Raw genomic sequence first — 24,195 nt, forward strand, 5'->3', positions numbered from 1 at the left:
TAATTCTGGCAGGTATAATGTGTCTGTCTTCATTGGTATAAAACGGCATTCTTTTATTGCGATCTTGTTCCAATCAACAAATATGAGATAGACACAAATCTAAATGAAACTAAGAGAAATTACATGTCTAACATTCAACTTTGTGATAAATGTCATATTTAGTCACTTTTTAGGAAAATGAAAAGAGAGGATATTTTATGATTTCGCTTATATAGTTTCAGTAAATTGAAGTAAGTAATTAATCAAGTGATTATAAATTTACCAGAATACTTGTCTTCATATAGAGAATAATGATCTTTATATTAATAAATGTTTTGAATAAAATAAATGAATGACATTCTCAAGTATTATTTTTTATATAGAGTTCAAAACATTCATAATCACCACTTCAAAAATGTGTCATTCTTTGGTAAAACCTTTTTTGTAAAATCCGGTCCTCATTATTTGAATTTAGACAACTTTGTATGACACTATCTCGGTAGCATTTAAGATGTGATTTGGTCAGGAGGAAAACCCAACAATATTTACTATCGGGGAAGGGGGGTGGGGGAGAATACATTTAATTATAATTACATGCGTTTGGAATTTACTAATAATTGCTTTTTTGTCAATTCTTAATACTTAGAATGCCATTAACGATATAATATATATATATATATATATATATATATATATATATATATATATATATATATATATATATATATATATATATATATATATATATATGTTGGATTCAGTGTACTATTATAATCATGGTTGTTGATCAAATAAGGCAAATTTATGTAAAGAATTGTTTTCTGACAAAATGTTAGTTTTTAATGTAACTATATTTAAAGTTTTATATTTTATAGCGAATTACTTATTTCTCTTTGCTTTCCAATGCGCATAATATTATTTGTATAACACTAATAAATCATTTTCATCTATAATCAGTTTCTGTGGAGCTAATGAGCAGTCACTGAAATAATTATGCAAGTGTAATGAAGTCAACAAATCCACTTCTAAAATGAAACTAGTATCATACTCATTTGAGATTGAAAACAAACGTTCTTGCATTGGGATATTCCCAAGCATATATGCTGGTAGTATCTCTGGTACTTAATGAAAAACCTTGACTTTGACTTTTCGTATTTACAATCAGAATGTGTCTCCTCTACGTTCTCTAGGTCGCCTTCACGAATTTCTTTGCAAATCTATGTGATATTACACAGATACCACCACTTATTCCACTCTTAGTAATCAGAAACATATTGTTGTGTATATTTAATTTGCATTGTATTGTATTGTATTCATTATATGCTATGTATAATTATATTTTGGACTTGACCTTGTCCAAAATCAAGTTAATTTTCTACCTGACCTGAATGATTGATTTTGATTGTGTAAACAACATTTTTATCTCTATCTGAGTCAGAATATTGGAAATTTCTCATGCAATCCCAGGTCTTCCTGTTGTTTACCACATTTTATATTATAATTCTAGTAACAGAACTTCTAATTAAAACTAAGAGTTTAGCTTGTAAACATGTGGAATTCCAAAATGACATTTTTCCATTAAGTAATATGTTTTTGGGAAAATGGTATTTGTAACCCGAGGTCATGTAGAGATTATGTAAAAATTGTTATTTGTGCTGTAAGATCTGAGCAGAATCAGTTGTATTATTGTTGTATCCAGCTTTTTTGTGGACTGGAATGTATTTATTCAAATTATGTAGTTCAGGTTGTTCTTCTTTGGAAATACAAAGTGCTTAAAAATAACATTCTTGTAAATAGGGACTTGGATTAGTAGTGCAATTCAAATAAGGATATATTCTTGGATTGTATTGTATTGTTGTGATTCAGAAAAAGACTGTTGACATATCACTATGATACCGGTCACCACAGGCACATGAACACTTCCAGTGTTGGATTTATTTTGGAATAACACCAAAGTTTGTTCGTATCTTTAATCATCAGGACGTGTTAAAAATTCTAGGACTATTTGGGGATTAATTTCTCAATACCGTAAGTTCATTTCCCATTTTCACTTTGTATTCTAAGGAAATAATTATTTGTTGAATTTTATAAAACTTTGTGGTTTTCGCTCATTGATATTACTTAGTTTAAGACCATAGATTTGTAATACTAGTAATGTCAGTTGAAGACTTAATGTAAGTTTCATGCAGATATTTATAAACTCCTTTTATTTTTTAAAAAAGGTCATATAGTAATAATGCATCTGTTTACTTAATAGTCATGTAAATATCCAAGTGTTTTCGATTTACGATGCTCCGTCAGTTCCTGATAATCGTTATTTAATAGGTTGAATGGTTTAAACTGGAAATGCTGTACGGCTTTTTTGGACGGTACGGTTGCTTTATTCAATCATTTAAAATGGTCCGATATTCAAGCGGGTAAGCTCTCTATGCTGCATCCGTGTTTGTGTGAACTTTTCATCCCTCACATTGTTTGCTTTCTGTTCTACTCGCAGTCCCACAAATGTAAACCCGTCTACAACTCTAACCTTTAATTCATTTTCCCTTTTCACGAACCTGTGAACTATGAATCTTACTGAAAGAAATAAAGTTTTCATCGGTGTTTGGTGTGATTTATGGCTCTTCGCCCTACTAAGATTTTACAAGTATGTTGCTGAATCATTGACTTGTCACGAATTGTGAGTACCAAAATGCCTATGCATTATATATAAATGAAAATGTGGACGGGTTTCGTTGCCGCATACAGCGTTTCCCAAGGTCTATAGTTTCAGTCTAAGTGATACTGATTGATGTTCAGTCATTGATGCACGCACAAAGCGTCAACAATGGGGAACCCGCTTACCTCCAGGTCTCTGGCCGTGGTAGAACGTATAACCCAAATTCTCTTTGTATTGTCACAATACAGGTGATTGTTGTGAGGACGCTATTGGCTTATCTTAAGTAATCTTCAGTTGTAGAGGTATGTGAAAATGAAAGCTGTATTCCCTCTCGCTATCCATTCTGTATGATGAAACTGTTTAATGCATTTAATGATTTGAAATTTATTACAAATTATCGGGGATGTCAGACCTATGTCACATAACACAATGCTTTCAGATAGAATATTCTGCTACAGGTTAGACGTGTGTTTAGCTGAACAGACAAACTGAATTCAGATATATACTACACGCATTAAACGATGAGAAACATTCGAGATTTTACAGTCTAGTGCAAGTATTCTTCTCCGAGACATATTTATGTACGAGCGTTGATACTATAATAATAATCTCGTACATTTGTTCTTTTGAAAGAATTTAAGTTGCAAGGAAGTCAGGTAATTTGCACGAGTGTGTAATATATAACATTGTATTGGGACTTTAACGTGCCTCGTGTATTATGCAGCTCATTCATTGTATTTTTAACTGTTACGGGGAGTCGTCGAAACCTGTGGGATGCTGCGGTCAGTGGTGACGTTGACTCGAAGGACGGTGCTGGTTTACTCATTTTGAGAGGTCAAAGGTCTTGGACCAATGGGTCAATGGGCAGAATAGGCAGGTTCTTCATCTCGTACTCATCGCCTGGATGGCAGAAGAAAAATAGTATGATATATGGATTTGATGTAGGCGAGGAACCTAACAATCAACGTTACTATAATAGTGACAAATGAATATAAGACAATATCATACTTGTTGAAGAACAATACATTGATCATACTTGTTGTTAATTCCATTCATCAATATTTGTTGATATATCCATATAGCAGCCATGTCTGTTGATATTTTCCATACATTGACCATACCCTTTGCTATACGAAATAATTTGTAATTATTTGCGGAAATTACATGCTTTGACTCTATCCATTTAGGAACTGTATTGCCTTATTATATCCGTTGTTGAACTTTGTGTGCATGAGTCGGGTGTCAGATTCATTCATCAGTAATTTGCTTTGTAAATAAACATCACGTGATTGTGTTAATTGTTTTTCCTAGCTCCAAGCCCACTCGATTTCACCCTTTTATACGACTGTCATAACGAGAAACGTAATGAACAAGCAGTGGTATTGTAATAAGCCAAAGTTTTTTTTTTTTTTAACGAGCGATTTCAACCATGCCTTGAATCCCGCTAGAAGTCACTTGTTTCCCATTGATTTCAAATGACTTCTACAAAACTACTGTTGTAAGCCGGGAATTCCAACGCGCCCTGACTATACATAATTTTCTTCTAAACAATGCAAGTAGTGAATAGGGGCGATTCAGCCTCAAGGGGAATTAGCATTAAAAACCAACCTGGGCCTGTTTAGCCTCTATGTAAATTTAACATGGGCAAAAACCGTGGGCCTGTTTAGCCTTAAAGGGAATTTAACATGGGAATATAGTTTGAGCCTGTTTAGCGTCAAGGGGAATTTAACATGGGAATATATTTTGGGCCTGTTTAGCGTCAAGGGGAATTTAAGATGGGAATATATTTTGGGCCTGTTTAGCGTCAAGAGGAATTTAACATGGGAATATATCGTGGACCTGTTTAGCGTCAAGAGGAATTGAACATGGTGGATCTGTATAGCGTCAAGGGGAATTTAACATGGTGGGCCTGTCTAGGGACAATGATGGTAGAGGGCCAAACACAACAGAGACAGAGACAGACGTACACTAGTAAAAGCCTGAGATTTATATATAAATCATTACTAAGACCTGAAATTTTGCTGGGGTGTTCAAAAATTTGCATAATTGTAATGATGCTATAAATAGCTATAATCAAAGAAAAGCTCAACGACAAAATGGATTTGACTAAAAGTAACGCTAAAATGACGAAATTGTCCCATAATTTAAACATATCCCCGAAAATTAAGTTACAATGGTTTAGACTAAAATGGATAAAATTAGTAACTACTTACAATATCAACTTGTGTGACGATCGTGGATAAACACCCATGTATCTATTTATAGCTATAATCAGCTGAAATTCCTATGAAATCTCACGATCTATTTATAGCTGCAACTTGTGGGTTATTCCTTTGGAAAACCCCACTATCTTTTTATAGCCTCAGCTTGAGTGACGTTCCTGTTTATGAACTCTAGTACATATGTATAGTTACAACCTGTGGAAAACCCCAAGTCCATATTTATAGTCTCAAAATTTCCAGCGTCAGTGACGTCACTGTACTGAAAACTAGGGGATAAAGGACAACAGTGTTGCAAGTGGCTGACCTGAACACGCGCTACTGTAGATAGGTAGATAGGTAGAGTGTATTTGATAGGGATAAAGTGAGTTTTATAGGGACAAACAGAGACCAATACACACACACACACACACACACACACACACAGAGGGAAGAGGAAAAAAACAAACCCCCAAATATACTATCAACACAGAGGGAAGCGGAAAAAAACCAAAATATACTATCCACACGGAAGGGAAGGAAAACAAACCCAAATATACTATCCATACAAACGTACGTGAACGCATACAAACCCGAAATATACTATCCACACAACGTCGCTAAGGCGTACAAATCCCAAATATACTATCTACACAACGTCGCTAACGCATACAAACCCAAAATATACTATCCACACGGAAGGGAGGGAAAACAAACCCAAAATAAACTATCCACACGGAAGGGAGGGAAACCAAAACCAAATATACTATCCATACAACGTACCCGAACGCATACAATCCCTAAATATCCTATCCACACAACGTCGCTAACACGTGCAAACCCCAAATATACTATCCACACAACGTCGCTAACGCGTACAAACCCCAAACATACTATCCATACAACGTCGCTAACGCGTACAAACCCCAAATATACTATCCACACAACGTCGCTAACGCAAACAAACCCAAAATATACTATTCACACGGAAGGGAGGGAAAACAAACCCAAACATACTATCCATACAAACGTACGCTAACGCATACATACCCCAAATATACTATCCACACAACGTCGCTAACGCATACAAACCCCAAATATACTATCCACACAACGTCGCTAACGCATACAAACCCAAAATATACTATCCACTCGGAAGGGAGGTAAAACAATCCCAAAATATAATATCCACACGGAAGGGAGGGAAAACAAAACCAAGTATACTATCCATACAAACGTACCGAACGCATACAATCCCTAAATATACTATCCACACAACGTCGCTAATGCGGACAAATCCCAAATATACTATCCACACTCGGGAGGAAGAAAAAAAAAAACAACAACCAAATATACGATCTACACAACGTACGCGAACACACACACACACACACACAAACACACACACAAACACACACACACACACACAGAGGGAAGAGGAAAAAACAAACCCCAAATATACTATCCACACTGAAGGGAGATAATACAAACCCCAAATATATTATCTACACATGGAAGAGGAAGAATACAAATCCCATACCTACTATCCACATGGAGGTGAGATGTAAAAACTTAAACCCCATATCTACAATCTACGTAGAGGGAAGAAGAAATAAATAACCCAATATACACTATCCTCAAAGAGGGAAGAGGAAAAAACCATAATATGCTAACCACACAGAGGGAAGAAGAAAAGCATTATACACTATCTACACGGAGTGAAGAAATAACCCTTTATATATACTATCAACATAGAGTGAAGAAAATAACCCATTATATTCCATCAATACAGAGTGAAGAAGAAAAAGTATTTGGAAAGCACCTAAGCCCTCACCTGCAATGACCAACTCTGCTAAACACCTACACCCCACCCCCACCCCCACCCCCACCCCCAACACTACAAAACCCATTTAACCCGTTATTTTATGGCATCAGTGTGTGATTTAGGAAACATCAAGACACAAAATGATGGAGGAATAGACTGACTATTGTTTACCGACTTGCATGCCTAAAGAGCGTGCGTGAAGGAAAACATCCTTTCATTTCAATTCTAACTAAAACATGTTCCAGACGGATAGAGATAGGTGAAAGAGCACAATTTCATAAAGTGTGAGTAAAAACAAAACACGCCATCCTTATTATAGAATGTCAAGACTAAGAGACACGTTTTCTTTCTGGTCTATTCTCTTTTAGAAGGTAGTATGAAATTTCACATTAGGGCCAACGCATCGGCTCACATTGTCAATTTTTCCATTTCCATGTCTTCACTGGCACAAGTTCTTCATCATCTTCAATTTCTTCTTCTTCTGAATCCCTCTTCTCTTTTTCGTCTTGTTTCTGTTTCTTCTCTTTTCTCTTAGGGCACTCTGAAGCCCAGTGTCCTTTCTCCCGACAACGATATTATGTATCTTGACTTTTGTCTCTCTTTCTTAGACGAAGCAGGTATTCTGGAGACAAATACCTATTTACCTTTGCAGATATAGCAAATTTCGTCAGCACTTACACACTTTCGTATGACTCTCATCAAATCAACGACCAAAAGAGTAAGTTTTGTTGCCACTTTCGCCTGTGAATTATGCTTTCGTATGACTTTTAGCAAATATTTGACCAGCAGGTCGATCTGTGCTGACTCTTCCATCTTCTTGATCGTTTGAGAGTGGAATGAAAACTCTGACGCTAAGACACTCTCCCTATATACAGGGACCTGCTGCGTATGAAACCTAGTCAAATATAATTTTGCAATAAGATGAAACGATTTCATTGAGAAAGTAAAAGGCAATGACATGCCGTATCGCCTCACACAAGAGCTGAAGTGTTAGCTCAAATCCGTGTCAGCGATTTCGAAGACAACATAACTGAGGTTTAATCAATGCTCTCCAATTATGCCACAAAACCACGAGTCCTGATTCACGCCAAAAGCAATTTCTTTCGGTCCGTAAAATATAGTATCACATCTGAGAAACGCAAAAACGAACTTCCGGAAAACTGAGAACGACGGCTTACACCTACAACGTAAATTTATGAGTTCAAGTAGTGCGTAAAACTTAGTCAAATTAAATTTTTATAGCCAAGACGAAACGATCTATTTTCGAAGAAGAAAGCAGACACCAAGCGACAATGGCGATCCGTGTCACACAACACTTTTCAAAATGTATTATTAGAGGTTTGTTCTAGCGATCTGCACTTTTAAATTAAATGTTGATGTATTTTGCAATAAGACGGACACAATATCGATGGGATCGCCCATGGTATGATTGTTTGCGCATTAGTTTAATTTTTTAAATTTTTTTTATATAAATCGCCTATAGAATAGACTCAGTAAAGCATGGCCATTCTCGTCACTGTGTGAATAGCTACTCAAATCAATTCGAAGTGAACGCGGTAACAAAATAAGTATAGCCAATAATACATTTTGAAAAGTGTTGTGTGACACGGATCGCCATTGTCGCTTGGTGTCGCTTTCTTCTTCGAAAATAGATCGTTTCGTCTTGGCTATAAAAATTTAATTTGACTAAGTTTTACGCACTACTTGAACTCATAAATTTACGTTGTAGGTGTAAGCCGTCGTTCTCAGTTTTCTGGAAGTTCGTTTTTGCGTTTCTCAGATGTGATACTATATTTTACGGACCGAAAGAAATTGCTTTTGGCGTGAATCAGGACTCGTGGTTTTGTGGCATAATTGGAGAGCATTGATTAAACCTCAGTTATGTTGTCTTCGAAATCGCTGACACGGATTTGAGCTAACACTTCAGCTCTTGTGTGAGGCGATACGGCATGTCATTGCCTTTTACTTTCTCAATGAAATCGTTTCATCTTATTGCAAAATTATATTTGACTAGGTTTCATACGCAGCAGGTCCCTGTATATAGGGAGAGTGTCTTAGCGTCAGAGTTTTCATTCCACTCTCAAACGATCAAGAAGATGGAAGAGTCAGCACAGATCGACCTGCTGGTCAAATATTTGCTAAAAGTCATACGAAAGCATAATTCACAGGCGAAAGTGGCAACAAAACTTACTCTTTTGGTCGTTGATTTGATGAGAGTCATACGAAAGTGTGTAAGTGCTGACGAAATTTGCTATATCTGCAAAGGTAAATGGGTATTTGTCTCCAGAATACCTGCTTCGTCTAAGAAAGAGAGACAAAAGTCAAGATACATAATATCGTTGTCGGGAGAAAGGACACTGGGCTTCAGAGTGCCCTAAGAGAAAAGAGAAGAAACAGAAACAAGACGAAAAAGAGAAGAGGGATTCAGAAGAAGAAGAAATTGAAGATGATGAAGAACTTGTGCCAGTGAAGACATGGAAATGGAAAAATTGACAATGTGAGCCGATGCGTTGGCCCTAATGTGAAATTTCATACTACCTTCTAAAAGAGAATAGACCAGAAAGAAAACGTGTCTCTTAGTCTTGACATTCTATAATAAGGATGGCGTGTTTTGTTTTTACTCACACTTTATGAAATTGTGCTCTTTCACCTATCTCTATCCGTCTGGAACATGTTTTAGTTAGAATTGAAATGAAAGGATGTTTTCCTTCACGCACGCTCTTTAGGCATGCAAGTCGGTAAACAATAGTCAGTCTATTCCTCCATCATTTTGTGTCTTGATGTTTCCTAAATCACACACTGATGCCATAAAATAACGGGTTAAATGGGTTTTGTAGTGTTGGGGGTGGGGGTGGGGTGTAGGTGTTTGGCAGAGTTGGTCATTGCAGGTGAGGGCTTAGGTGCTTTCCAAAAACTTTTTCTTCTTCACTCTGTGTTGATGGAATATAATGGGTTATTTTCTTCACTCTATGTTGATAGTATATATAAAGGGTTATTTCTTCACTCCGTGTGGATAGTGTATAATGCTTTTCTTCTTCCCTCTGTGTGGTTAGCATATTATGGTTTTTTCCTCTTCCCTCTTTGAGGATAGTGTATATTGGGTTATTTATTTCTTCTTCCCTCTGCGTAGATTGTAGATATGGGGTTTAAGTTTTTACATCTCACCTCCGTGTGGATAGTAGGTATGGGATTTGTATTCTTCCTCTTCCATGTGTAGATAATATATTTGGGGTTTGTATTATCTCCCTTCAGTGTGGATAGTATATTTGAGGTTTGTTTTTTCCTCTTCCCTGTGTGTGTGTGTGTGTGTTTGTGTGTGTGTGTGTGTGTGTGTTTGTGTGTGTGTGTGTGTTCGCGTACGTTGTGTAGATCGAATATTTGGTTGTTTTTCTTTTCTTCTTCCTCCCGAGTGTGGATAGTATATTTGGGGTTTGTATGCGTTAGCGACGTTGTGTGGATAGTAAATTTGGGGTTTTTATGCGTTAGCGACGTTGTGTGGATAGTATATTTAGGGATTGTATGCGTTCGGGTACGTTTGTATGGATAGTATATTTGGTTTTGTTTTTCCTCCCTTCCGTGTGGATATTATATTTTGGGTTTGTTTTACCTCCCTACCATGTGGATAGTATATTTTGGGTTTGTATGCGTTAGCGACGTTGTGTGAATAGTATATTTGGGGTTTGTACGCGTTAGCGACGTTGTGTGGATAGTATATTTGGGGTTTGTATGCGTTCGTGTACGTTTGTATGGATAGCATGTTTGGGTTTGTTTTCCCTCCCTTCCCTGTGAATAGTATATTCTGGGTTTGTTTGCGTTAGCGACATTGTGTGGATAGTATATTTTGGTTTTGTATGTGTTAGCGACGTTGTGTGATAGTATATTTGGGGTTTGTACGTGTTAGCGACGTTGTGTGGATAGTATATTTGGGGTTTGTACGCGTTAGCGACGTTGTGTGGATAGTATATTTTGGGATTGTATGCGTTCGGGTACGTTTGTATGGATAGTTTATTTGGTTTTGTTTTCCCTCCCTTCCGTATGGATAGTTTATTTTGGGTTTGTTTTCCCTCCCTTCTGTGTGGATAGTATATTTTGGGTTTGTATGCGTTAGCGACGTTGTGTGGATAGTATATTTGGGGTTTGTATGCGTTCGTGTACGTTGTGTAGATAGTATATTTCGGGATTGTATGCGTTCGCGTACGTTTGTATGGATAGTATATTTGGGTTTGTTTTCCTTCCCTTCCGTGTGGATAGTATATTTTGGTTTTCTACCGCTTCCCTCTGTGTTGATAGTATATTTGGGGGTTTGTTTTTTTCCTCTTCCCTCTGTGTGTGTGTGTGTTTGTGTGTGTGTGTGTGTGTGTGTTTGTGTGTGTGTGTGTGTGTGTGTGTATTGGTCTCTGTTTGTCCCTATAAAACTCACTTTATCCCTATCAAATACACTCTACCTACCTACCTATCTACTGTAGCGCGTGTTCAGGTCAGCCACTTGCAACACGGTTGTCATTTATCCCCTAGTGTTCAGTACAGTGACGTCACTGACGCTGGAAATTTTGAGACTATAAATATGGACTTGGGGTTTTCCACAGGTTGTAACTATACATTTGTACTAGAGTTCATAAACAGGAACGTCACTCAAGCTGAGGCTATAAAAAGATAGTGGGGTTTTCCAAAGGAATAACCCACAAGTTGCAGCTATAAATAGATCGTGAGATTTCATAGGAATTTCAGCTGATTATAGCTATAAATAGATACATGGGTGTTTATCCACGATCGTCACACAAGTTGATATTGTAAGTAGTTACTAATTTTATCCATTTTAGTCTAAACCATTGTAACTTACTTTTCGGGGATATTTTTTAAATTATGGGACAATTTCGTCATTTTAGCGTTACTTTTAATCAAATCCATTTTGTCGTTGAGCTTTTCCTTGATTATAGCTATTTATAGCATCATTACAATTATGCAAATTTTTGAACACCCCAGTAAAATTTCAGGTCTTAGTAATGATTTATATATAAATCTCAGGCTTTTACTAGTGTACGTCTGTCTCTGTCTCTGTTGTGTTTGGCCCTCTACCATCATTGTCCCTAGACAGGCCCACCATGTTAAATTCCCCTTGACGCTATACAGATCCACCATGTTTAATTCCTCTTGACGCTAAACAGGCCCACGATATATTCCCATGTTAAATTCCTCTTGACGCTAAACAGGCCCAAAATATATTCCCATTAAATTCCCCTTGACGCTAAACAGGCCCAACATATATTCCCATGTTAAATTCCCCTTGACACTAAACAGGCCCAAACTATATTCCCATGTTAAATTCCCTTAAGGCTAAACATGCCCACGGTTTTTGCCCATGTTAAATTTTTAATGCTAATTCCCTTTGAGGTTGAATCGCCCCTATTCACTACTAATGCATGACAACAAATCTCAACTTCACAATTGCCTGCCAACCTCACAACTGCATGGTTTTCCTTATTACATTTCCGTAACGTAGCGCAAGTATTTCACGCAGTGAAAATATGTAACTCAAATACCAAATGCAGGAAACTAATTTCCCTACGCTACTATAGGTCAGTCAAATCATGATTTTAAGCCACATTTCGCATGTAACTATACACCGTAATTACCATCGTAACAACAATACACGACGCCTTCCCATGGCGAAACAGTCTCTTCTCAATTATTCCATTGTACTATTTACCAGTCACCAGTCATAAATACTGTGCATGGAGTCTTTCAGTCAATCCACAAAATTATATTTTAATAGGGACTGCTGAGCTTCAGGGACACTTATGCGGCTCTGACCTTTACTCACTAGAACTAAACCATGCTATCAATAAATCACACAAACACTGCATTCCGTGACGTTTGCTGCTAGTAATTGGCTAATTATCCGGGCTGAGGAATATATCCCAGCACAGACTTCCCGTAATCAAACAAGTAATCCCCAAAAATGTAAGAAATCCTTAAAATGGAGAGCTATATACAAATGTGCATGCTCCAAATTTATCACAGTATGATCTTAAGATATTTTACAGTTTAAACTGTATTCTTCATTGCTGTGTCTTTATAACTTGCCTGTAAAATTAATGTATCGCGAACTTTATCATCAGTTATATATTTTTCACATATAAGGCATAGATTTATTGAATAAAAATGCTTTCATATTTATCTGTGAATTGTTTTACCCTGAATTTGTGAAACACTAAAGTATTGGTTCGTATTTTTTCTGTAGTTTTTTGTGGCAAATAGATAATATTCCTGGTGGAATGTGTTTGGTTGTTTGTATTGTCCAACGAGTCAGACTGCTGATTACCGATACGATTTTGCAGTGTGATACACATATACATAGCATATGTAGCTTTTATTGATGTAAGTAGTTTATTTTTAATTTGACAATTGTGTATTATTTTCATGTCATATTCATTGAGTTGTCCACATTGTTACATGGTATTTTGCTCTCAGATAATTTGTATGGTGTATTCAAAGAAGCATTCAAGCAACTGTTAAACATATGTGTCTGCCCGTGACCTCTAAGTGATGACATAAAACTTTAAAATAAAATTATTTTAACATAATTAGTACCTCCTGTCTTTTTAGTCGCTGGGGCCACCGTATTGAAATATGAGTAAACTGTCAAAAAAGTATGTGTCTTTCTATTTTAGTTGTTATAATCAGTTTAATTTAGTTTCTCTCAGTTACACTGAAAGTGGCACAGTTTTTATTTCTTATATACACACATCTGTATTGAGCTTTAGCTTGCTGGCTGTCAAAATATGATAGATAAAATGCTGAATCAACATTCAGAGACATCAATTTTGACTCTGTGCATTATTATAACAGATCTCGTTCTGTGGTAAAAAGAAGAGTTATGTGCTTGAAATTTTTCTATTCAGTCTCTCTTTCTAAGTGTAATCGTTGCTGTTCTGTATATCTATACTGTGTGTCTATGAGTGTATATTATAAAGATCATTTGTAAGCAACATATTACATAGCTAACTTTTGTCCATGATTCTAGATTGATACTTTAAGGTAATACTTGTAAACATGTTTACATGGGCTTTTGACCTTAGAAGATTATAGAAAAAGTACTTTTGTACGAATTTAATTTGGAAATGGCCCACAACCTTGTGTCTGAGTTGGACTTTCTTACAATAGGTTGGCTGTGAATAAAATCATTTATTCCTGTTTTAATATCAGTCTTTTAATCGTGTTCAGTATTATTTTAGAAAAATTATTTATTCAGACTATTCACTTGAATTACAAAAGTGCCCATTGCCATTTTGCAATAATTGACTATTTTGTGATAATCGTGAATTCATTCAAAGACATTCTAAATTATATCGTTGTGATACATCATGACTGTTGCCGCATCAGCTAACACAAGGTTGTTGGTACATCAAAACTATAAAGATTGGAATTCATTAGGAATGCTCTAAACGTTTGGAAATATAATATATAACTTTTAGGATTATTCGGCATTTAATTTAAAATCCTTTAAGTTTATCTAAAATTGTATCTTTTAGCTTCTATTATTAAATTATTGGTTGAATTTTTAAAAAACTCTATGGTTTTGATTTTTTTCTTCTGTTACTCGTTGTATGACCATACAGTCATAGGACTAAGGTAAGGTCTAAATGAGTTTTCATATAACTAAAAAAAAATCAGATATTTCTTACGACAATCTTTTTAAAGTACGATGATTCATATTTCAAAAAGATCGTCATAAGAAAAATCTGACTTTTCTTGCCATATAAAAATTCATACAAATCTAAATTGTTACTTCTCTGAAATCTGTAATCGTATTTCTTTTAAATGAATATCTCAGATTTTTCATTATAATTCCTTAAATTCTGTAATTCGTTATTCTTCACTCTTTTATAGTTTAAGGCGTATTAAAGGAGTTACTCAATTAGTTTTCCTTTTGGTATTGGTATATCTATTACTGAAGTGTTCATTTTTATTTATTAGACCAACATATATCAACATTTAAATAATATTTTCACGTGTATATGCAGATGCTCTCAGCAAAGCAAATATGTTGTATATTGCCCGTTCATCCCAAGAGAAAGCCAGCTCTGACCTCCCCACCACCACCACCACCAGGGCAATGATTCATCCGTCAAAATAGCAAGGGGTCCGAAAGTAATTGAGCCTGAAGGCACAGAGAAACCGCCTCCAGAGATTTAAGGTGCATCGCAGTTTTACATGCCCTGTAATGTTATTTACCTCCCTTGGAACTGATTGGTGGTGGGAGTATTTCCGACCCCCAACTTCCATTATTGCTCTGATATGTAGAAAATTACCCAGTTATATTCACCATATCAGCTTTGCGAAATTTCTTTATGTCAAAAGTAGAAAATCCCAGCCCCTCCCATCCCCGTAGGATACACATTTAGACCGATAAACCAGACCCTCTCCCGTGATGATATTGATTTTCGGTTTAGGGGCTGATATCACATATTCATTAAAACGTGAGGATATCTAGCGGCTACCGTCGGTTAGATGGTTCTTTTGGTGGCATGTACATAATATTTCCGGAGCAAGTCCTATATTTAAAATTCATGGCTGTTACCAATTACCGGTATGTGTCTAAAGTGTTTGCATGCTTGTTCGGGAAAGGTTTGCATGGAGCAAAATTGCAAAAGTGCACAATTTAATGAACAGGTGACATCACACCTACATATCGTCCGTCAGTATCAGCACAGATGGGTGGGGTGGGGGTGGGGTGATTTATCGGACTAATACACATCTAGCAAGAACCAGACCACGGACCTTTGATTACTACACTACAAAATATATTACGAAACTTCATGTGTATGTTGTGCGACATTTGTTTACCTCTATACTAGAAGATGATACTTTTTACATGTTCGATTCGGGGTTTTCCGTCTGGCTGAGTCGCACTTCTCTCGTAGCTCAGCAGTTTTTCTAATTGTCTTTATTTGCGTGACTGTTCGATACATTTTAGTTTTAATCTGCAAAATAATATCTTCAAATTTGACTCGTCTAGTAATATTAAGAGCACTTTAGGTCTTCAAAAATGTTGTTGGCTTTGCAGAGAGTCACTGAATTTATATTTATAAAAGATTTATTTAGCACTATTTATTCAGTAATTAAAAAATTGGTCTAGGGTGTTTTAAATGTATATTACTCTGGTCAACCGTTCATTTCGTTCTTTTGGGGGCCCAGGTGGCCGACCGGTTAGAGGTGCTCGCCTTTGCAGATCAATCATACATCTCACCTCTGCTTGAGTTTGAGCCTCGGCTCGAACAAAGTGCGTATGCGAGAAAGCTTATCAGAAACTTCCCGTTGGTCGGTGGTTCTTCCCGGATTCTTTCTCCACGGAATATACTGGCCGCTGTGTATATCCTATCATGTGCTGACAAATGGCGTTAAATCCCACAAATCAATCATTTATGCATTTATGAAAAAGATATTTGTTATCACAACCTTCTTCTCATTTCTTGCTATGAAAAGTAATTAATCATCAGTTAAGAAATGTTTTAACCATGGTGAGAGAGGGAGAGAGAAGAAAAGAGTTCCGGGCTTTCTTGAAAGAGGATGCCACTCATAACGGTGTAAATACGGCTACATCTTGGGGAATTTGGCAAGCGGAGGTAGGGGATGCTGTAACGACACAAGCCTCTTTGAGTTTCTGACGAGTGAACTGGCGTGTTTGTGGATTGACGGTTTTCGTATCAGTTTCTTAGGACATGGCCAAATATGGAGATAGGTCTAGTTCTTGTGTTTCGTCAGAATCTCAAAGTGAGGCTTCATAGTTTCTTACAGACTACCGTCTGGGTCTATCTACGTCATTAGGTAGACAATTCTGCTAAAGCAACTCATTTACCCTTCTAGAAGGAATTTATGGAATTTGTCTAGTTCGTCCATCTCACAACTTACCGAGTGTAGGTTTTTGCTGACTTATTATACAAGGGAAATGTATAGATAGTTTTGCCTTTGCTCATAAGGGCGCAATCGTTATTAAATAGTATATACTTATAATACCGAAATAAATGGATTTAATCTTAAAATATTTTAATAGAAAATTACTTTCAATATAATTTAATAAAAAATTACTTTTAATACAATTTAGAGAAAATTTCAATCTTAATACTTGTACTAAAAAATTCTGTCCTAATATCTATATAACTGTTTCCGGTTTTTATCTCTAGATCTTTAATACACGGTCTGGATTTAGAATATTACCTTTATCTGATTCACTTACTCACGTACAATTTGGCATCTAAATGTTCAGAAACATTAATGACAGAAAGAAGCAACGGAAATAAGTCGATACGAATGTTATAAGCTTGCATTTCTTTCTTCCTTCATTGCTTTCCGTATTCCTGCGATGTTTTGATCTCTGGAGGTGTCCATACACGTATTTATTGATGAACACGTAGTAACGCGTCCAGGTAAGTATACAAGGGAGAAGTGAGTATAAGTACTGGAACTAACTCTACAAAACACTAGTTTATCTTATAGTATGAGTTAGCTCCCTTAGAACAGTACTCTTGTTCACTGTCAAGGTTTAACAGTCAAGTGCTTGGCTTGGACTAAGACCCTTTACTAAAGTTGAAAAACTTTAATGGAACTTTTTGTAGAAACTCATACGGCTTGACTCTCATTTTTCCCTTGTTCGGTTTATCGTTGAGACAGCTTTAAAAATAAATTATTTTGTAAAGAAGTGTTTAATGCCAATTTGGGAAAAATTTGATTCTGTACTAACTAGATAGTATTTCAGTGTGTATTAATAATGTTCAGTTTGAGACACACAGGAACACACTTAACCTAATGCAACCCAGATTCGGGGAAAAGCCAGAAAGTTCAACATTTAACCGAAAAGCAGCTGTCCCGTCCATGGAAATAAAGAGACAGCTTAGAAGACCTTTTTTCGTGTTATTTCTTCAAATGGACGGATACTTCCTTGCACACACACCCACACACACACACACACCCACACCCACCCACACACCCACACCCCCCCCACATATATATATATATATATATATATATATATATATATATATATATATATATATATATATATATATATATATATATATATATATATATATATATATATACATATATATGACAAATAAATAGTGATCATTTCGGATGCCCCAATTTCTGGAGTAATTGGTGAAATCATCGTTTCCGGCTCCTATTACATAAAAAAAAATATTCTATTTTATATATTTATTATGATCATTTAATGGTTTTCTTTGAACACAATCATGATTGAGGTCAGGAACTGCTAGAACTTTTATTTTATTTCCATCTTTGTTTGGAAGAAATACAATTTTAAATTCACGTATCGGTGTTTCTTATGATGCAAAACTAAAAGAAAAGATATTGAATCATTTCCTTTAATAATCGAAACATTTTGTCCAGGTTTTAGATAAGTCACTATTGATAGATTGGTTTGTTTAATGGCGTAGCATTTCGTCAAAAATGTCACTATGCATACGTGTATACTAATATATGTACCTACACTCTGCATTTGGCAGCAACCGTTTGACTGCCATGGATGACAGGCTATTTGACACAGCGATAGCGTACAGACGCAAAACCAGATTCAAGGTCAAACGCAACTTCCTCTCTCTTTGGATGACATTATAAAGCATGTGACAGGAAGTTGTAACGAATTCATGTCCATCATCGCAAATGTTTTTCATCACGATTTTCATGTTAAGTAAACTTTACATGGTGGATCTCCCACGCTGGCGTGTTTTTTTTTGTTTTTTTTACATCTCGAAATAAATTTCAGGGAAGGAATACACCTGAATGTAGTGTCAGCTACTTAAATGTATGAGTACTATGCATTAAAAACCATTTTCGTGCATAATTTAAGACTCTTACACGCTTGTTGCTAAATTTTACTTCACTTTCCATACAGCTTTACTTTGTGTATGATTTTCACGGACAGTTTTGTTCCTGATTCATATGATTTGTACACAAACACATAAAAAGCTAATTGTTGTAACACTCATATAGTTCGCCAATGACTATAATTACAACAGACGTTGTACGAACTTGTCAAGTGCATCTGTTCTGTCCGGAACAACGTTGACAAATATAAATGTCTACCACCACGTTTCAGATGATCTGCCTTCGAACATAAAAAGGCCGAAACGGTTGCATGGACGTTCGTCTAGAAAAAAATATCACGAATGACATAAAAATGAAGCAGAAAATGTCAAGATGTTACTCAAAAGCTTTTGACAAACTATCAGACAATGAAAAAGCTGAATGTGTGTAAACGCACCCAAGAGGCGAGACTCGGAGATGAGACCCCAAAATACAATTTAAATGGGGAGTCCATAATCTCTATAATAACTCACGTAAAATGTGGAAGTAAACATGTTATTATTGGTATTGCAGAATATGTTTTCAATGAAGCGCGTGCCTTAAATAAATGTGATCATCTAAGAACCCAATAATCACCATTATTATGCAAGATGGTCACTTTAAGTTGTTACATGCATTACTGGGCAATATTGATATTTCACGTTGTTGCGTACATTACTGGGCAAGATTGATAGTTCAAATTGTTGCGTGCATTACTAGGCAAAATGGATAGTTCAAGTTGTCATGTGAATTACTGGGCAAGATTGATAGTTCAATTTGTTGCATGAATTGCTGGACAATATGGATAGTTCAAGTTGTTACATGAATTACTGGGCAAGATGGATAGTTCAAGTTGTTATATGAACTGCTGGGCAATATGGATAGTTCAAGTTGTTACGTGAATTACTGGACAAGATGTAAAGTTAAATTTTGTACCTCAGTTACTGGGCAATATGGATAGTTCAAGCCGTTACATGAATTACTGGGCAAGATGGATAGTTCAAGTTGTTACATGAATTACTGGGCAAGATGGATAGCTGAAGTTGTTACATGAATTACTGGGCAAGATGGATAGCTGAAGTTGTTACATGAATTACTGGGCAAGATGGATAGTTCAAGTTGTTACATGAATTACTGGGCAAGATGGATAGTTTAAGCTGTTACAAGCATTAATGTATACGCCCTTTATGTATAGATATAAATATAGATTGATTGATATGGTAACGGATGACGGAAAAACGGGATAACTCGCGAAAATATAATTTTTTACAACACTGGAGGGCCTCAGGAATCTTGCTGGTATGGGTGGGGTGGGTGGCTGAAGCCAAAATCAAATAGACGAGCCGTCAAAGTGATGCCAGCAGGGTATAAGGAAGAGACAAGCTATCCACAGTCCGATTTGGATCGTTTAATATTTTGGAAGTTTGTATAAATCTTATTCCAGGCTTGCAGCTATATATGTACTGTATAATGATTTTTTTAAAAAAAATCCTTGGCTGACGGTCATGTATTATGAGTTTATAATGAGATAATGAAATGTACAAGCGGAAGAAAAATTATATTGTCACAGTGGCGATACTAACTTTATCGGCAAGGTTCTTTTCTCTTTTAGAAAATATAGATATACTTATTTATGTTATTCAAACGTCTATTTCCATATTTAGACCCATTTTAATTTACCTTCATCTGCTCCATCCTCCCTCCCCCCCCCCCCCATCTCTCTCAGGATCTTATGTAAAGTCTATAAATTATCAACGACTAAACTTATATTACCTGTTGCAATAATATATTCAGTGGTACCTATACAATAATGTGTACTTGTTACATAGGTACACATTTTGAGAAGAAAAAAAAAAAACAACAAAAGAACAAAAACACCAATTCATAAAATTTAGTAATATGACTGTTTATGTTATAGAGGTTCGCGTTATTACTAATATACCGGTTTTCCACGGTATTTTTTTCTTCTCTGGTGGTACGTGTTACACTTGTTCACTGTATTTTCACTTCGCACAGACTAACACAGTAGATATATTTCCTACTGAAGAGAGTGACTCCAGTCGTATCGGGTGCACTTCGGTAGTTTTCATCAGGAAGGATTCTGCGGAAATTCCCGAGTAATCTTCTTACCAATTTAATAATATTAACAGCATGTTTTCATTCTTCATTACAAAATAAGTAACAGTCTTATTATTATTGTTATGTATATTTGATTTAATTTATATTAGATTTAATTTAATTGTTTTTAAGTTTTTATTATTATTATTCATTTACATGCTATTGTAATGTAACTTTATTTATTGGATTTGACATTGTCCAGAAATTCAGTTCAGTTCTGTTTGACCTATTTTTTGTAAACAACTAATAATAGAAACTTTGTATCTAATGCTGACCTAGTTCCTGACCTTGATTCAGAACCAGTAAGAGTTGAAGTAAATAATCTTTTTAATTTTATTTTTTTATTCTTTCTCAAAGTAAGATTCGTAAAGTGAAGTCGAGGCCATACTTGGAGTATGTGATAAATAACATATATCAATTATGTTTTTTCCAGAGGATTTATCCACATCCGGGCTTCTCTTTTACGTTGTAGCTAGATTTATTATTGATATTTTGAGAAATAATTGCCATTCTTGCCATAACGCTTGAGAAGTTAAAGTGTCTTATGTTGCAACCAGTTTTTTGGCTAATTATTTTTTTATTTCAAAGAAAAGTGATTCTTTTCCCTGGAAATACTAGTGCTCTATATTAATTCTTGGACAAAGACAGTTATCGAAATTTTGGACAAAGACAGTTATCGAAATTTACAGAGTTGAAACACTGGAATAATATTTTATGTGATTCAACAAAGAACTGTTGACACATCAGTACGACGCTAACCACGGCATACGCATCGCGTTCCATTTTTGGATTAAATTGGGATTCGAACTCAGTTTCGTTAGGACCTTTTTATTACTAGAACTTCTATTTTTTATTCTTGGATTATTCTTGGATTAGTTTGTGATTTGATTCGTAGAGAAATAAATTATTTGTTAAATTTTACAAAGCTTGTTGTCTTCACTCTTTTCTTGTTACTGTTTGAAAGAGCCTAAACACGTAACATTATTTTGTACAAAACAATCGTATTTGTCACACATTCATTTTAATACAATATTTATAATCCTGTAATTACATGATCGATATGTGTCACGTATGCCAACATAGTGGCCAAATGGAATATTGTGAACGATATTTGGGCCAAATCAATCTTTAGAAAAAAAAGTTTGATTTAAATTAAAAAAAGTAAATTGTTTAATTTTTTACTAGCGTATGTTAACATGTCAGCTACATGTATTCCTTTGATTGACTGCAAATCATCATTAGGTTTTAAGATGAGCACCTAGTTACACTAATATCTTTTTTTTTTGTTGTTTTGTTGCGTAAATTTGTTTTACGTTTACTGGCTCTCTCTCTCTGATAAATATCTTCACCAAGTGTTGACACCCCACTCAAAGTTTCCCTGCCTATTGTATCAGTAGTATAGGCAGTAACTATAGGCTTCAGTGTCAACACTTACTATTTATCAACAAGCTTTCTAATGTCAGCATAACACCATTCACAGGGTGTCAGCTGCAGCGAAAGCTTAATCATCCTACTTCGGTTAGTTTCTAGGTTACAACTTATACAACAATTAATACATACACAACTAAATCATCTTCCATAAGGTACTGACCGTTTAACAAGGGTGGGGTGGGGTGGGGTGGGTGGGGTGGGGTGGCGATTTTCTTTTGAGCTGATAAATCTTATCTTTCTCTATCTCAAGATAATTAATTTTTCACATAATATAATGGATATAGTATGATATTATTTTGCTTTAAATCAGGGCATGATTTTTCCTGATATTGACAAGAAAGTTTGGGGGAAAGTGTCAGGCCCCAGCAACAGAACATCAAATTGTTTGTCTCTATATATCAGTGGTTCCCAAGGTGGGCGGTGTTATTACGGAGGAGGGGGGGAGGCGCTAATGCTGAATAATGCTTGTTACGGGGTAAGGTAGGGGGCGCTGAGGATAACCAAGTTGGCGGTGTCCCGAAAACGTTTGGGAACCACTGCTATTTACTGTAGTACGTACATATCGCGTTATGTTCAAATGTATAGAGGTATGTTATTATTTGTGCTGCCAAGCTATATCAGGCAGCGATATTTATACTCATTAGGCATAATCATGCCTTAAAAAATGATGGAGAACAAAACTGAAGACAGACGAATGTTGACCGCAAACCGAAATTAAGTGACAATCGAAATTTTCCTGCAACTTTTGTTACAGGACTAGACTGAAAGCTTGCCAATACCACACTTTACTTCTCATTGCATTAATAAACAAATTTTTTTAAAAAAATCCTTACAGGTAATGTAACAATCAGAAAACTCTTTTGCTTAAAGTTACATTCTTACGTCTGTCTGATATGACTAATCTGCGATATTCTCCAAGTGTTCAGTGTATCAATCTGCGCAATAAATTATGTTAACGAGAATAAAATTATCTTCTTTTTGTATGAAAAGAATAATATATCTGACAAAATACACAATCTGAAGCATTGTATGAACGAGCAACATTTTTCAAAAGTCGCAGTTCTAAAATTATTGTACAATTCTGAGTTCCTTTAATGACTGTTAAAGCAGTTGTTAATCGCGTCGGCACGGAATAGGGAAAATCCATACAGATAGATGGCTTATTGACTTTAAAAAAATAAATAATAAAAGGAAAATCCACATTTGTGGAGGATGTTTAAAAAAATATTTCACACGTCAAGTCGACGCTTTTTGTTTCGTCATTCGTGAAATATTTCATTCCATCTGCTCGAAAAACATAAATAGCTTCTATTTGTGCGTATTCTTTCGAACCAGAGAAAACCAACAAACGACATACACGGATAAATAACCGCATATTTCTTCGCAGTACTTAAATCAGACTAACGTATGCGGGATTCTCCTACAAAACTAACAAACGCGTAAATAAAAGCCCCTCAGTCACTAATGTAACACACACAGATGAAACACGCAATCAGTGATGGTCAGGTAGACAATACAACAGACATACATATGAAACACAGTCGGTGATGGTCAGTCAGACAACGTATTAGGCAGACATATGAAACACAGTCGGTGATGGTCAGTCAGACAACGTATTAGGCAGACATATGAAACACAGTCGGTGATGGTCAGTCAGATAACGTAACAGACAGATGAAACACGCACAGTGATGGTCAGTCAGACTGGTAACAGACAGACAGATAAAACATACACAGTCAGTGATTGTCAGTCAAAACAACGTAACAGACAGATAAAACATACACAGTCAGTGATGATCAGTCAGACAACGTAACAGATAGTTGAAACAGATGAACGAATTATAAATTATGACTTTCCTTCAATACTCACAGACAGACGGGTAATGAAACATAGCTTCACAAACTCCATACACAATAAAAGTGATGTATGCATTCTGATTTCCTCGTTAAAAAGGCAAACAAATAATCCAATATATACATTTTTCATATGTACGGTGTTTTCTTGAACAGTTTGAACCTGTTAGGAGGTGCGTCAAAATCCCTCTCAGATGCTCCGTAGAGAACGAAAACAACTTAGTACAATATTGCCATATGTGTTTATTTACACTATCAGAACTTTTGACA

General features: G+C 35.7%; 1 long non-coding RNA gene across 1 annotated transcript; it reads right to left on the reverse strand.

The window, feature by feature from the left end:
* Positions 1-2,989: 2,989 nt before the first annotated feature.
* LOC149791431 (uncharacterized) lies at positions 2,990-24,056 on the reverse strand. The gene is made up of 2 exons (XR_016423179.1): positions 23,942-24,056; positions 2,990-3,535 (listed from the first exon to the last, which is right to left on the reverse strand). It is a non-coding gene; the product is annotated as an uncharacterized LOC149791431 (long non-coding RNA).
* Between the last annotated feature and the right edge of the window lie 139 nt (positions 24,057-24,195).

This window comes from Sinohyriopsis cumingii, chromosome 9 (genome assembly GCF_028554795.1).
Source record: "Sinohyriopsis cumingii isolate HCF-2022 chromosome 9, ASM2855479v2, whole genome shotgun sequence".
Taxonomy (NCBI): Eukaryota; Metazoa; Mollusca; class Bivalvia; order Unionida; family Unionidae; genus Sinohyriopsis; species Sinohyriopsis cumingii.